At 41.6% G+C, this 14,508-nt stretch overlaps 1 protein-coding gene across 1 annotated transcript in view; it reads right to left on the bottom strand.

Annotated features, from left to right (window-relative positions):
• Nucleotides 1-14,173, bottom strand: part of LOC129859452 (E3 ubiquitin-protein ligase RNF152-like) — a 107,350-nt gene extending 93,177 nt beyond the window's left edge. Inside the window, exon 1 of the mRNA XM_055929266.1 lies at nucleotides 13,828-14,173. The gene's annotated coding sequence lies outside the window, so the exon portion shown is untranslated. The remainder of the gene's footprint in view (nucleotides 1-13,827) is intronic.
• Between the last annotated feature and the right edge of the window lie 335 nt (nucleotides 14,174-14,508).

Below are 14,508 nucleotides of genomic sequence, written 5' to 3'. Positions count from 1 at the left end.
ACCTCTCACTCAATGTCAACAAAGCAAAGGAGATGATCATGGACTTCAGGAAACAGCAGAAGGAGCTTCCCCCTATCCACATCAACGGGACCGTAGTGGAGAAGGTGTAAAGTTTTAAGTTCCTTGGCATACACAGACAAACTGAAATGGTCCACCCACAAAGACAGTGTGGTGAAGGCGGCACAACTGTATTACACTGCCTGGTATGGCAACTGCACTGCCCTCAACTGCAAGGCTCTCCAGAGGGTAGTGAAGTCTGCACAACGCATCACCGGGGGCAAACTACCTGCCCTCCAGGACACCTACCGCACCCGATGTCACAGGAAGGCCAAAAAGATAAGGACAACAACCACCCGAGCCACTACCTGTTCACCCCGCTACCATCCAGAAGGCGAGGTCAGTACAGGTGCATCAAAGCTGGAACCGAGAGACTGAAAAACAGCTTCGATCTCAAGGCCATCAGTGTTAAACAGCAATTAGCCACTTTTATAATGTTTACAGTACATACATATGATATGAGTAATGTATCTTATACCATCTATTATATCGTTCCTTATGCCGGTCGGCCATCGCTCAGCCATATATTTATAAGTACATCTTCTTATTCCATCCCTTTAGATTTGTGTGTATTAGGTAGTGGTTGGGGAATTGTTAGATATTACTGCACTGTCGGAAATAGAAGCACAACCATTTCACTACACTCGCATTAACATCTGCTAAACATGTATATGTTACCAGTAACATTTGATTTGATTCTAACAAGTCCGTTTGTCAAAATTCTAAGCTACTATAGCTTCCCCGGTTAACCTCACTAGGGTAGGGGGCACCATTTTCACCTCCGGATGAAAAGCGTGCCCAAAGTAAACTGCCTGTTCCTCAGGCCCAGAAGCTAGGATATGCATATAATTGGTAGATTTGGATAGAAAACACTCTGAAGTTTCTAAAGCTGTTTGAATTATGTCTGTGATTATAACAGAACTGATATTGTAGGCAACAACCTGAGAAAAAAATCCCACTTTCTGGATGGATTTATGTTTGTAGTATTCCATTGACTGCCTATACAGATTTCAATGACTTAGGACTCAAATTGCACTTCCTATGGCTTCCACTAGATGTCAGTCTTTAGAAATTGTTTCAGGCTTGTATTTTGAAAAATGAGGGCGTAAGACCACTCTTAATGAGTGGTCTGGGAAAGTCCCCAGAGCTGTTTCCTGCGCACGACCGAGAGTGCGCCTTTCTTGTTATTCTTTTATATTGACGAAGCTATTGACCGGTTGAAATATTATTATGACAAAAAACAACCTGAGGGTTGATTATAAACATTGTTTGACATGTTTCTACAAACTTTACTGAAACTTTTAAGATTTTTTTCAGCACAAGAACTGTTCATCGGGAGCTTCATAAAACGGGTTTCCATGGCCAAGCAGAGACTAAGACTAAGAACACCATGCGCAATGCTAAGCGTCGGCTGGAGTGGTGTAACTGGCCTGCACTTTAACCCCATTAAGATTAGACAGGCTATGTGCACACTCTCCCACAAAATGAGGTGGAAACTGAGCTGCACTTTCTAACCTCCTGCCAAATGTATGACCATATTACACACATAGTTCCCTCAGATTACATAGACCCAGAAAGAATTTGAAAACAAATCTAATTTTGATAAACTCCATATCTATTGGGTGAAATACCAGTGTGCCATCACAGCAGCCATATTTGTGACCTGTTGCCACAAGACAACCAGTGAAGAACAAATACCATTGTAAATACAACCCATATTTACAGTGTGTTCCACATTTTGTTACATTGCAGCCTTATTCTAAAATGGATAAAATAAAATAATTTCCTCTTCAATCTACACACAATACCCCATAATGACAAAGGGAAAACACGTTTCCAGAAATTTAAAAAACAAATACCTTATTCACATAAGTATTCAGACCCTTTGCTATGAGATTCAAAATTGAGCTCAGGTGATTCCTGTTTCCATTGATCATCCTTGAGATGTTTCTACAACTTGGAGTCATCCTGTGGTAAATTCAATTGATTGATTGATTGAACATGATTCAATTGATTGGCCATGATTTGGAAAAAGGCACACACACCTGTCTATTGAATGTCCCACAGTTGACAGTGAATGTCAGAGCAAAAAGGTCGAAATGAATTGTCTGTAGAGCTCTGAGACAGGCACAGATCTGTGGAAAGGTACCAAAAAAATGTCTCCAAGAACACTGTGGCCTCCATCAATCTTAAATGGAGCTGGCCGACCACGCCAAACTGAGCAATCGGGGGAGAAGGGCCTTGATCCGGGAGGTGACCAAGAACCTGATGGCCACTCTGACAGCGCTCCAGAGTTCCTCTGTGGAGATAGGAATATCTTCTAGAAGGACAACCATCTGCAACACTCCACAAATCAGGCCTGGTAGAGTGGCCAGCCGGAAGCCACTCCTCAGTAAAAGGCACCTGACAGCCCGCTTGGAGTTTGCAAAAAGGCAACTAAAAACTCTCAGACCTACGGTGAAGCAAGGTGGTGGCAGCATCATGTTGTGGGGATGTTTTTCAGCGGCAGGGACCGGGAGACTTGTGAGGATCGAGGGAAAGATGAAGGGAGAAAAGTACAGAGAGATCCTTGATGAAAACCTGCTCCAGAGTGCTCAGGACCAAAGACTGGGGCAAAAGTTCACCTTCCAACAGGACAAGGACCCTAAGCACACAGCCAAGACAACAAACTAGTGGCTTCGGGACAAGTTTCTGAATGTCTTTGAGTGGCCCAGCAGGAGCCCAGCCTTGAAACCGATCGAACATCTCTGGAGAGACTTTGAAATAGCTGTGGCAATAGAAACTGGCAGACTGAAAAAGAACATGGCTACCCAAAGAGGGTGTATGTGGTCTACACGAGAGGGGAGGTAGAAGCAGAGATGCACTTTCTCCTTTACCGTGAGAAATATTTGTCACCAAGACATTAATTATTCACAGAAACTACTATATTTATTCCAGATTTGTATTTATTAAACCCAGAAAAAAAGCTAAAAATACTCATGGGCGAAGGAGCAACGGCTCCTCTTCCAGCCAAATATGTATTTGCCTGCCATAGGCTGAGGGACACTGAATAATAATATCTGCATAGTAAGTAGTAATATTAATTATTTGTATTATTGTTATTACTATTAGTATTATTATTATGATTGTTGTGATTATTATTCCAAATAGTAGTGGTATGGGTAGTAGGGGTGATGGTAAAAATAGCAGTTGAATGATGATGGTTGTAGTAGTAGTAGTAGTGATGATGATGACGGTAGTTGTAGTACTGATGTAATGTTGAGGATAACAGTTAAGTTAGTTGTAGTTTCATTTTTCATGTTTAGCCTTTTATATATTTCTACTATTGACTGTTACTTGTATAATTTTTATATTTTATTATAATTCCTCATAATTTTTTTACAATGTATAGTGTTCCTTTGGCAATATTGACGCAATGTTTTTCATGCCAATAAAGCAGCTTGAATTTGAGAAAGAGAGAAAGAATGAAGTCTTGATCTGTCTGCACTTCAGCCCAATCCTTATGTAATGGGGCTCTGTTGCTTGATTAACAGTATACTGTATCTCCCTCACTCACTGGGGATTGATCTTGTGTCCTCTGTCTCACAAACACTCATTTCTGCCCTCAACAACGCTAACAAGAACATGATGGTGCAGGTGGAGGCATTTCAAGCTGAGGAGGGAAGTTACCAATACAACTCGTTGATACATGTACAAAATATTACAGTATGGGAGAGGGAGGGAGCATTATTTTGCACATTTCTGTCAAGTCAGTCAATGCCACAGGAATGTCTCGATCACATCCCAAGCCTAACAGCACAAGTAAGAGTCCATGAACTAGAAAAAAACTAAGATGTGAATCTGAGCCCACTGAAAATGGTTAACATGGTGCCATTGCCCTCAGCAGAACTGAGTCAATATGGTAAAAATCATGACACAAATGAGAGGGTCTTCACACTTAGAATTTTAGCAAAAATACCTTCGTGTACACATCATACATTTACATTGCATTAACTTGTCACGTCTTGACCGCTACCTACAGAGGTAGCACACGACACTCGTCCGACAATTGCTCCCCTCTAAGCAGGGCAGACTAAACAGGAATATCTTGTTGAACCAGCACTCTTACAGCAAATGTTTTTATAGCAATTTGTTTTTACTTCATATGATGCAGGGCTCCACATTAACGCTTGTCCACTTGCCCAGGGCAAGTAAAAAATAATTGCCAGACAAGCAGATTATAGATTAAGGGATTAAGTTGTTTGAATGGACATGTAAAAAAATATGATGCAAAAATCCCAATATCAGACAATTAGGCTACTCCGATCAGAATTGTATCAAAGGTCATCTACACTTGACATTACATGCGACTTCTGCTATCAGAATACCAAGAGCTCATTGAAAAGACGGGTCAAGACGCACAAAAGTCGCTTTGTGGTCCGATTGTGTTCAGATTTGTCATTTTTTGCAGATTCCTCCTCAGTCTGAACGCAATCAGGCTACCATAATCACATAGCGGGCAACGTCACCAGCATTCCTCCCACAAGTCTCCAGAAAACATGTGTTTTGGGCCCGAGAGGCACCCTTTCATTATAACGTTGGAGGAAATACATTCCTAGAGTGTGGGGAACGTGTTTGCCGGCCTCATAAATGCTAGCCAGCTAGCTAATATTTAGAAATAAATTATGAGAGACTTATTTGCAATCCCTTTAGTGTTGCTTGCTAACTTGATGGCTAGCTACAGAGGTTAGCTGGCTACTTAGCTACAGTAGTTAGCTACTGCCATCAGTTGTTATGTTATTATCATATGTTGCCTATTCCACAGTTTGTAGAATGCATACTGGCACTTGAATATAGATCGGGAATGGACACAACGTGGACCTGGTTGACACATTGAAATGTTAATGTAGATTCATGACGTGTTCGGAATTCCATACAAAAATATATGAACTTTCAAGTCTAGACACAGCCAAAGTGTCCTTCGGATACGATGTGTTATGCACTTACCTCCCACTCTCTGCAGAGCGCATTGGAATATAATTGTAGGCCTGCATTGACAGATCTAACAGCACATTGGAATATAATTATTGGTGGCCTGCATTGACAGGCACGAGCGGTCTTTCAATCATGCAGTCGCAAGATGCGTTTTTGAGATCAAAGTGAACCTAGCTGCCTGTGCACATTTGTTGATATTCATTGCTAGTTCATGAGTTATTTGCCCAGTTGTAGTATAGCTTACCTGCATGTGTGCCATTGCCAGAGGAGAGAGAGAGCGAGCAGGTACAATAATGATAAAGCCTAAAACAGACTAACTAGATAGCCAATTCAATACATAGTGTAGTTTGGATGGTTAACTCGTTAGTTAACTATTTAGCTATTAGCGTGTATCAATGTCCTTGTCATGTCTGATCTCCTAAAATAACTTTCCACCAGCCTTCGTGTAGACTATAACCACAAATGGCCGACAAACAGTTGATACAGGTGTGCAGTTGATAAAACCAATGCTGCATACTCCAGTTGTAAAATAGTTTCTCAAGTGCTCAAAATTGGCTAGGATTCTCCTCTATTCAATAGTGGCTATGTAATTCTGACAAAGTAAAAAAAAAAAAAATATTACAATAGCATAATTGACAAGTAGCCTAATGCCTATACTGTCAATATATCCCTGGCCTGAACACTGAATATTCAAGACTTAAAAATAGATAAATATCTTAGGTTAGCTACCTCGCCCACTTTAGCCACTTGATCCCTGGTTCATTGAGTGAGGGAATTCTTTTAGAAAAGACTTAAAAAGTATTTTGGTGGGAATTGTAATGTTGCAGGGTGGCCAACCATTATCCAGGAGAGTCCAGGAGAGATACTGGGTGTGCAGGCTTCTTCCCCAGCCCTGCTCGAACGCCCCACAAATCAGCTGCTCAACAGGACCTTGATACGATGACTCTGGTGTGTTGGAGCAAGGTTGAGTCAAGAGCCAGCACACACAATAGCTCTCCAGATGGATGGTTGGCAGACCACATGTGTTTTCTACAGTATCCTTCAGTGCAGTATTTTACTTTGTGGGGGATTATCAAAATCCCATAAATGTGTTTAGTATATGTTATTGCGGGTGTTGTGAAATACTTGTGTTTCCAGCTCCAACAGTGCAGCATTATCTAACAAGTAATATCTAACAATTTCACAACAATACACACAAATGTAAGTAAAGGAATGAAATTAAGAATACTTAAATATTTGGAGGCGCAATGACAGCGCGGCATAGACTAAGATGTAGTACAATAGAATCCAGTATATACATATGAGATGGGTAATGCAAAATATGTAAACATTATTAAAGTGACTAGTGTCGCATTATTAAAGTGGCCAGTGATTTCAAGTCTATGTATATAGGGCAGCAGCCTCTAATGCGCTAGTAATTGCTATTTAACAGTCGGATGGCCTTGAGATAGAAACTGTTTTTCAGTCTCTCGGTGCCAACTTTGATGCACCTGTACTGACCTCGCCTTCTGGATGATAGCAGGGTGAACAGGCAGTGGCTCGGGTGGTTGTTGTCCCTGATCCTTTTGGCCTACCTGTGACATCGGGCACTGTAGGTGTCCTGGAGGGCAGGTAGTTTGCACCCGATGATGCGTTGGGCAGACCGCACCACCCTCTGGAGAGCCCTGCGTTTGCGGGCGTGTAGTTGCTGTACCGGGAGGTGATACAGCCTGAAAGGATGCTCTCAATTGTGCATCTGTAGAAGTTTGAGGGTTTTAGGTGACAAGCCAAATTGCTTCAGCCTCCTGAGGTTGAAGAGGTGATGTTGCGCCATCTTCATCACACTGTGTGTGGGTGGAGCATTTCAGTTTGTCAGTGATGTGTACGCCGAAGTACTTGAAGCTTTCAACCATCTCCACTGCGGTCCAGTCGATGTGGATGAGGGGGTGCTCCCTCTACTGTTTCCTTAAGTCCACAATCAGCTCCTTTGTTTTGTTGCCGTTGAGTGAGAGGTCATTTTCCTGGCACCACACACCCAGGGCCCTCACCTCCTCCCTATAGGCTGTCTTTTCATTGTTGGTAATCAGGCCTGCTACTGTTGTGTCGTCTGCAAACTTGATGATTGAGTTAGAGGCGTGCATGGCCACGCTGTCATGGGTGAACAGAGAGTACAGGAGGGGGCTGAGCACACACCCTTGTGGGGCACCACTATTGAGGATCAGCGAAGTGGAGGTGTTGTTTCCTACCTTCACCACCTGGGGGCAGCCCGTCAGGACGTCCAGGACCCAGTTGCACAGGGCGGGGTTCAGACCCAGGGCCTGAAGCTTAATGATGAGCTACTATGGTGTTGAATACAGAGCTATAGTCAATGAACAGCATTCTTACATAGGTATTCCTCTTGTAAAGATGGGATATGGCAGTGCTATTGCGATTGCATCGTCTGTGGATCTATTGAGGCGGTAAGCAAATTGAAGTGGGTCTAGGGTGTCAGGTAAGGTAGAGGTGATATGAGCCTTGACTAGCCATTCAAAGTACTTCATGATGACAGAAGTGAGTGCTATGGGTGATAGTCATTTAGTTCAGTTACCTTTGCATTCTTGGGTACAGGAACAATGGTGGCCATCTTGAAGCATGTGGGGACAGCAGACTGGGATAGAGAGAGATTGAATATGTCCATAAACACTCCTGCCAGCTGGTCTGTGCATGCTCTGAGGATGCGGCTAGGGATGCCGTCTGGGCCAGCAACAGTGAGAGTGTTAACACGATTAAATGTCTTACTCGAGTCGGCCACGGAGAAGGAGAGCTCACAGTCCTTGGTAGCTGGCCGCGTCGGGGGCACTGTGTTATCCTCAAAGTGGGCGAAGAAGGTGTTTAGCTTGTCCGGAAGAAAGATGGTGGTGTCCGCGACATGGCTGGTTTTCCCTAAGTGCATTGCTCAAAGCCACAATGGCAGGAGATATACTACAGGGATCAGAGACCAGCAGCCTTCCATTGTCAATACCAGTGATAATAATTACATGTATTTTGTGAAGTGGTTCCTTGCATCCAAAAGACAATTTTCAGTCACCTTTTTGGCCCACGGTGTACAGACCATTCATTTTAGGGGGACAATTGACTTGCACTTTCAGACCAAAAAAATAAATAATCAGTCTTACTTGTCCAAAGAACAAAGTTAATGTCCAGCCCTGTAATGATTTCCATGATATTGATCAAATTAAGCCTGGTTTGTTCTAAGGTAACTTTAATACTGTAGCCAGTGTACGCCTAAGAGGTCCCCTTTCCAGCTATGGTTCAGCTGAACATTAGCATTAAGCTACAGCCACAACATTTATGTGAGGATGCAGAAATTATTTTCTTTAGATAACTAAAGTTACCTAGTTGTGTAGCCTATATTATAATTTGAATGACACTGTATGCAAACAGTGTCATTCATATGGGGGGGGGGGGGTTTAAACTTTACTTGATCATTAAGCATAGAGTTAGTTAGCTAGCTAGCAGGATTTAGCTGTGTAATGTTAGCTAATTGAATGTCTACGGATGAGAAAATATACCCTTTAAATTGTCTGCACATGCTTGTGAATTGTTGCATTATTAACCATTGTAACATGTTTTAGAGGAAAAGTTGATAGGATTGTTAAATAGTTTTTTCTTACTGGTTAGTGGCTACTGTGATATTTACAATCAATTTGAGCTGTGGACCAAGAATGTGATGTTGCCAGCCACAACGAAAGGTAAGGCAAGGAGGTAATATGAATTGAAAAGTAGAAATCTGTTTCGCCACTCCGCTCCTCAGAGACTGTCCTTCATCTCAGAATAGGGCCTTAGCCTGGATTTAGCACAGACCTCTCCCAACAGATGGGACACAATTAGCCATCTGACTCCAGCCAGACGCGTGGAGCGTAGTGCCAGGATGCAAATGAAGGGAAGAGAGGAGAAAAGGAGGAGGAGAGGTACTGAGAAAGCCATCTTGGGAAAGGAGAAATTAATGAAGGGGACAGTGGAGGTGGTGGAGCAGTTTTGGAAAATGGGACAGAAAGAGCAAGGTAGAGATAGAGAGAGGGAGGGGGGAGAGCTAGAGACACAGAGCGGGGAGAGACAGAGAGAGGGGGAGAGACCGAGAGATACAGGAAGAGAGGGAGAGGGGTGGTAAGAAAGAGAGAGTTGGGTGGAAAGTCTGTATTAAGAACAGGAGGAGGAGAGAAAGGGAGGAAGGATCCCAGGAGATGTTAGACAAACACCTGAAGGGTGTGAATATAGAAGGATGGATGAAAGAGATGATAATAACCCTGGCATTGAATATTTCTTTATTTATTCATAAGATTATCCAACTGTAAAATCAACAGAGGCATATTCATTCTGAAACCTAAATCTAATTGGTATTCTTTGTCATATGTCCTCCCACCAACCCATTGACTAAATAAGACTGGGTGTCAATCACTGCTCAATGATTATATCTTTTTTTAAATACTCCCACTGACATCACACCTCAGCTACTGTGTATGCAAAAACATCATGCAAAGTGCCATGCCCACCTTTGTGAACCTAAAAAGATACAGACCACCAGCATTCTTACCTTCCAGCCTTTTAATTTGTATTGGAAAATACTTGTCAACACAGTTAAGAAACCTAACTATCCAATGGATAGTATCCATATATTTATCTAAAGAAAGTAGGGGTTTGGGAACAAAGGGCAAAGTGGACACCACCAACTCTTGTTTTGGTAAACTGCTGAGGGATGGAGCTAAAGGATGTGTTGAAACTGAAAATCTCCCCCCAAATGTTGCCTCTCTGCTATGCGTGGTTCTCTAAAACATCTGGTTTTGAAAACAAGATCTTGTTTCGCTGTCCTTGTCATTTCTGAGTATGCTTACAAGTCAATGCCATCAATGGTTCTTATTTACAGATTGTATTAGTATCCTTTACTGTTAAAACAGGCTTTCAAATATTCAGTATTATCTTATCAAAGCTTTTTGCCCCCGACCCCATTCATATACGCCAACTACCTCAAGGGCCCGAGGGGACTTTTGTTAAGAGCCCCGATGCTCATTCTGCAAGTGAACACGCTTTGCTTGCCATACAGTATTGGAAGCATAAGGTCCTTATCTTTCATATCAGCAAGAAATCATATTCAAAAAAATGATTACGCACCTTTATATGGTTTTTTATTTAGGGTTAGTGTTCCCACACGGCCATATCTCCATGTTACAGCGCCTGTTTACGCAACACAGAGGCGACCACCTGTGCTAATTAGTTATCTAGCATGCTCCGAACACCTGTGTGTAACGGAAGAAGGTCGCCAGAAATGTGTGGTAACTGAAAAATACTGTTGCCTGCAACTGTGATAAAGCAGGTTAAAAGTGTACAGTAAGTCTATATTTTGCATTTGTGAAATTATCAAATCAAATGTTATTTGTCACATGCTTAATAAACAACAGGTGTAGACTAACAGTGAAATGCAGAGAAAAAAAATTGAAATAATATAAATATTTAAAAAGGAATAAATAAACAAAAAGTAAAAATAATCGGTTAAGACATCTACTTTGTGCTTTGTGCAGGAAACAGGTACAAAAGTATCTATATCCACAGTCAAACGAGTCCTATATCGACATAACCTGAAATGCTCCTCAGCAAGGAAGAAGCCACTGCTCCAAAACCGCAATAAAAAAGTCAGACAACAGTTTGCAACTGCACATGGGGACAAAGATCATACTGTTTGGAGAAATGTCCTCTGGTCTGATGAAACAAAATAGAACTGTTTGGCCATAATGACCATCATTATGTTTGGAGGAAAAAGGGGGAGGCTTGCAAGCCAAAGAACACCATCCCAACCGTGAAGCACGGGGGTGGCAGCATCATGTTGTGAGGGTGCTTTGCTGCAGGAGGGACTGATGCACTTCACAAAATAGATGGCATCATGAGGTCGGGAAATTTTGTGGATATATTGAAGCAACATCTCAAGACATCAGTCAGGAAGTTAAAGCTTGGTCGCAAATGGGTCTTCCAAATGGACAATGACCCCAAGCATAGTTCCAAAGTTGTGGCAAAATGGCTTAAGGACAACAAAGTCAAGGTATTGGAGTGTCCATCACAAAGCCCTGACCTCAATCCTATAGACATTTTGTGGGCAGAACTGAAAAAGTGTGTGCGAGCAAAGGAGGCCAACAAATCTGACTCAGTTACACCAGCTCTGTCAGGAGGAATGGGCCAAAATGTTTGACCCAAGTTAAACAATTCAAAGGCAATGCTACCAAATACTAATTGAGTGTATGTAAACTTCTGACCCGCTGGGAATGTGATGAAAGAAATAAAATCTGAAATAAATCATTTTCTCTACTATTATCCTGACATTTCACATTCTTAAAATAAAGTGGTAATCCTAACTGGCCTAAAACAGGGAATTTTTACTAGGATTAAATATCAGGAATTGTGAAAAACTGAGTTTAAATGTATTTGGCTAAGGTGCATGTAAACTTCCGAATACAACGGTAGGGGAAAAGTTACTAGGCAACAGGATGGATAAACAGTAACAGCAGCGTATGTGATGAGTTAGTGCAAAAAGGCGGTCAATGCAGATAGTCCAGGTAGCTATTTTGATATCTGATATGAAAGTAAAGGGGTTTATGTTTCAATTCTTTCACAATTGAGAATCGATTCCCGTTTAGGTGGAGTATTTGGCTGTTTTGGTTGCCAGAGCCAGAGCCAGAGCATCTTTGAAAATAACATAAGCTACTTGGACCTTAATGAGTTTTGGTAAACTCGCCAACATTCCTGAAGAGACATTATTGGGCTATTTGCCCCCCCCCCCACCCCCCCCAAAAAAAACTAGATATAATTATGAAACATTTACATGTTGAAAGGGTCAATATCATACATCCACCATCAATGCCTGAATTGCTGTCTACAGAATAATCTCTTTATCTAGCCTGATTAAATCAGGCTGTAATACACAATTAAGGCTTTAAATTCCTCTGTGTCCAAATCACTAAGGACTTAAATTGGTCCGCACACAAATGCACAGTCGTGAAGTTGCAACGGCACCTCTTCCCCCTCAGGAGCTGGATAGATTTGGCACGGGCCTTCAAATCCTCAAAAAGTTATACAGCTGCACCATTGAGAGCATCTTAACTGGATGCGTCATTGCCTGGTATGGCAACAGCACTGCCCTCGATCGCATGGTACTACAGAGGGTGGTGCAGACAGCCCAGTATATCACTGGGACTGAGCTCCCTGCCATCCAGTACCTGTATATCAGGTGGTGTGAAAGGATGGCCTGGAAAATTGTTAATGACTCCAGCCACCCAAGCCATAGCCTGTTTTTTCTGCTTACACTCAGCAAGCAGTACCGATGCATCAAGTCTGGCTCCGTAACAGACAAACAGGCTCCGTAACAGCTTCTATCTCCAAGCCATAAGTCTGCTAAATAGCAACCAAATGGCTACATGCACTGACTTGCTCTTTGTATTTGTTTTTTACACTGTCTCTATACACTCAAGCACACTGACACTCCAACATAAACACACACACAATCATACTGACTCTGCACACATACACGCTGCTGTTACTCTATTGATCAGAAATCCTGATGCATAGTGATCTTACCCCTATACATATCTACCTCTTTCACTCCAGTATCCCTGCACATTGTAAATATGGTATTGGAACTGACCCTGTAATGCATATAGCTTCTTACCTTCCCATGTTCTTATTTATTATTTTGATATCTTGTGTGTTTTTGTTCTACCTTATGTTATATTTAGTACTACATTGATATGAAATACTGCATTGTTGGGTTTAGAACTTGCAAGGAAGGCATTTCACCGTACATGTGCACATGACATTAAAACTTGAATAAATTGGTAATCTACAGCAATATTCGGATTTCACTGTCATGGCATGCTTGGTTCAATAGCTATTGACGAGAGAAAACAAAATATCTAATATATAACAAATTTGACCTAGTTGCCAAAACGAACTACATACCTACAGGCTCTCTAAAATGTTGGGTAAACAATATATTTTCCCGTGGATATTTTGTCTCAAATTTTGAGCAGCTGAAGGACAAACCGCACAGGCAACCAGTAGAAGAAGTTTACATTTAATTGTATTCAACATTCTGGCTTGTAAGGAACATTTACACTAATTTGCAGGCGTTCGTTTCAGGCTGTAGATATATACCAATTAATTGTGTATTACAGCCTGATTAAATCAGACAAGGCCCTACTCTATAGCCTAGGCCTACAAGCAATAGGCAAATCGTGCGATGGACTGGAGACAATGCAAAACCTTCCTATTATGTCATGGTCTGTCTATCTTTCTCTTTTCTCTCTCCATATGAGGGAGCAGAGTGAGCTCTGAAGTAAAATAGAAGCAACTACAAAAAGACTCACACAGTTTTTACATAACACTATTAACAGGGTAGAAATTTTCACATTCCAATTAGCTTTCTAAAAAAACGTTATACATTTGAATGTTGACCTCCTCATCAATGCATTGCATGATACACTTATTTGTCAACCAAAGTGAAGCTTGATGTTTATGGTAAATTATTTTAAAACATAAAAGGTTTCTGTCCATAGGGCAATCAATGTGTTATTGCAGCAATCGGTGTCATAACACATGGTTAACACATGGTTTCCTGTAACATTATTATCAGAGAAAGGATAAATCACCAAGCTTACGAGGGCAGCAAGCTGCAGACAGTGTATGAAATTGAACGTTTGTAGCCTTAACCGATAAATAAGTTTATATTGTTCAGACTACTCAAACAATAAAGCCTACCATACAATATGCACGTCAACAATATCATCTCATTCTCACCTTATATATCCGCTGTGTGTCATCTATACTGAAAGTACAGCAGCAATCCACATTCGGCTTCAGTGTCTCTTTGATATGTTGTGTCTGTACCTGGGCTGTCCCCGTCGCACGAGTATAGACTACACTGGATTGACAGCGATTAAAAAAATGCTGGCTTCGCCTTGATGTAGTTTGAGTGGGCTACTTCACGGAGTGGTTGTTTACAGTGTGCCTGCTCCTACCAACCCAACGAAGACCCTCCTACCGCGCTCTCTCACCCTTGATATATCAGCCTCCGCACAGATGGATACGCCCTCTAATATTAATTCTCCTCTATTATGAAGACCGTTCTGTTTAATTGCTTGGTATTGTGAAACAATTCCATTTGAGTTTAGCACTTCCGATGTGTAGAGAGAGCCACCTTGTGTGACACAATGTAGGTGATCCGTTGCGTAGTCAAGTAGGGGAAAGTTGGCTTTTTATTAATGGTCTTCACATTTGTCAGTTTACACTGAATTTCTTTATTCACTGAATTTCTACGACCTGTCCATTATATCAGTGATCCTTACAAAAAAACATATGAATTTCGGTGATCACATGTGACATGTAAGCACATGAGTACATGGTCTCACATTAAATGAATGTGAAATAAATGTGACAACATGGGGATGCAAAATGTCAACATGTGAGAACATGAAACTA

The sequence above is a fragment of the Salvelinus fontinalis genome, chromosome 7 (assembly GCF_029448725.1).
Source record: "Salvelinus fontinalis isolate EN_2023a chromosome 7, ASM2944872v1, whole genome shotgun sequence".
NCBI lineage: Eukaryota > Metazoa > Chordata > Actinopteri > Salmoniformes > Salmonidae > Salvelinus > Salvelinus fontinalis.
The sequence above is the reverse complement of the archived record's forward strand: the minus strand, read 5'-3'. Positions and strand labels throughout refer to the sequence as shown.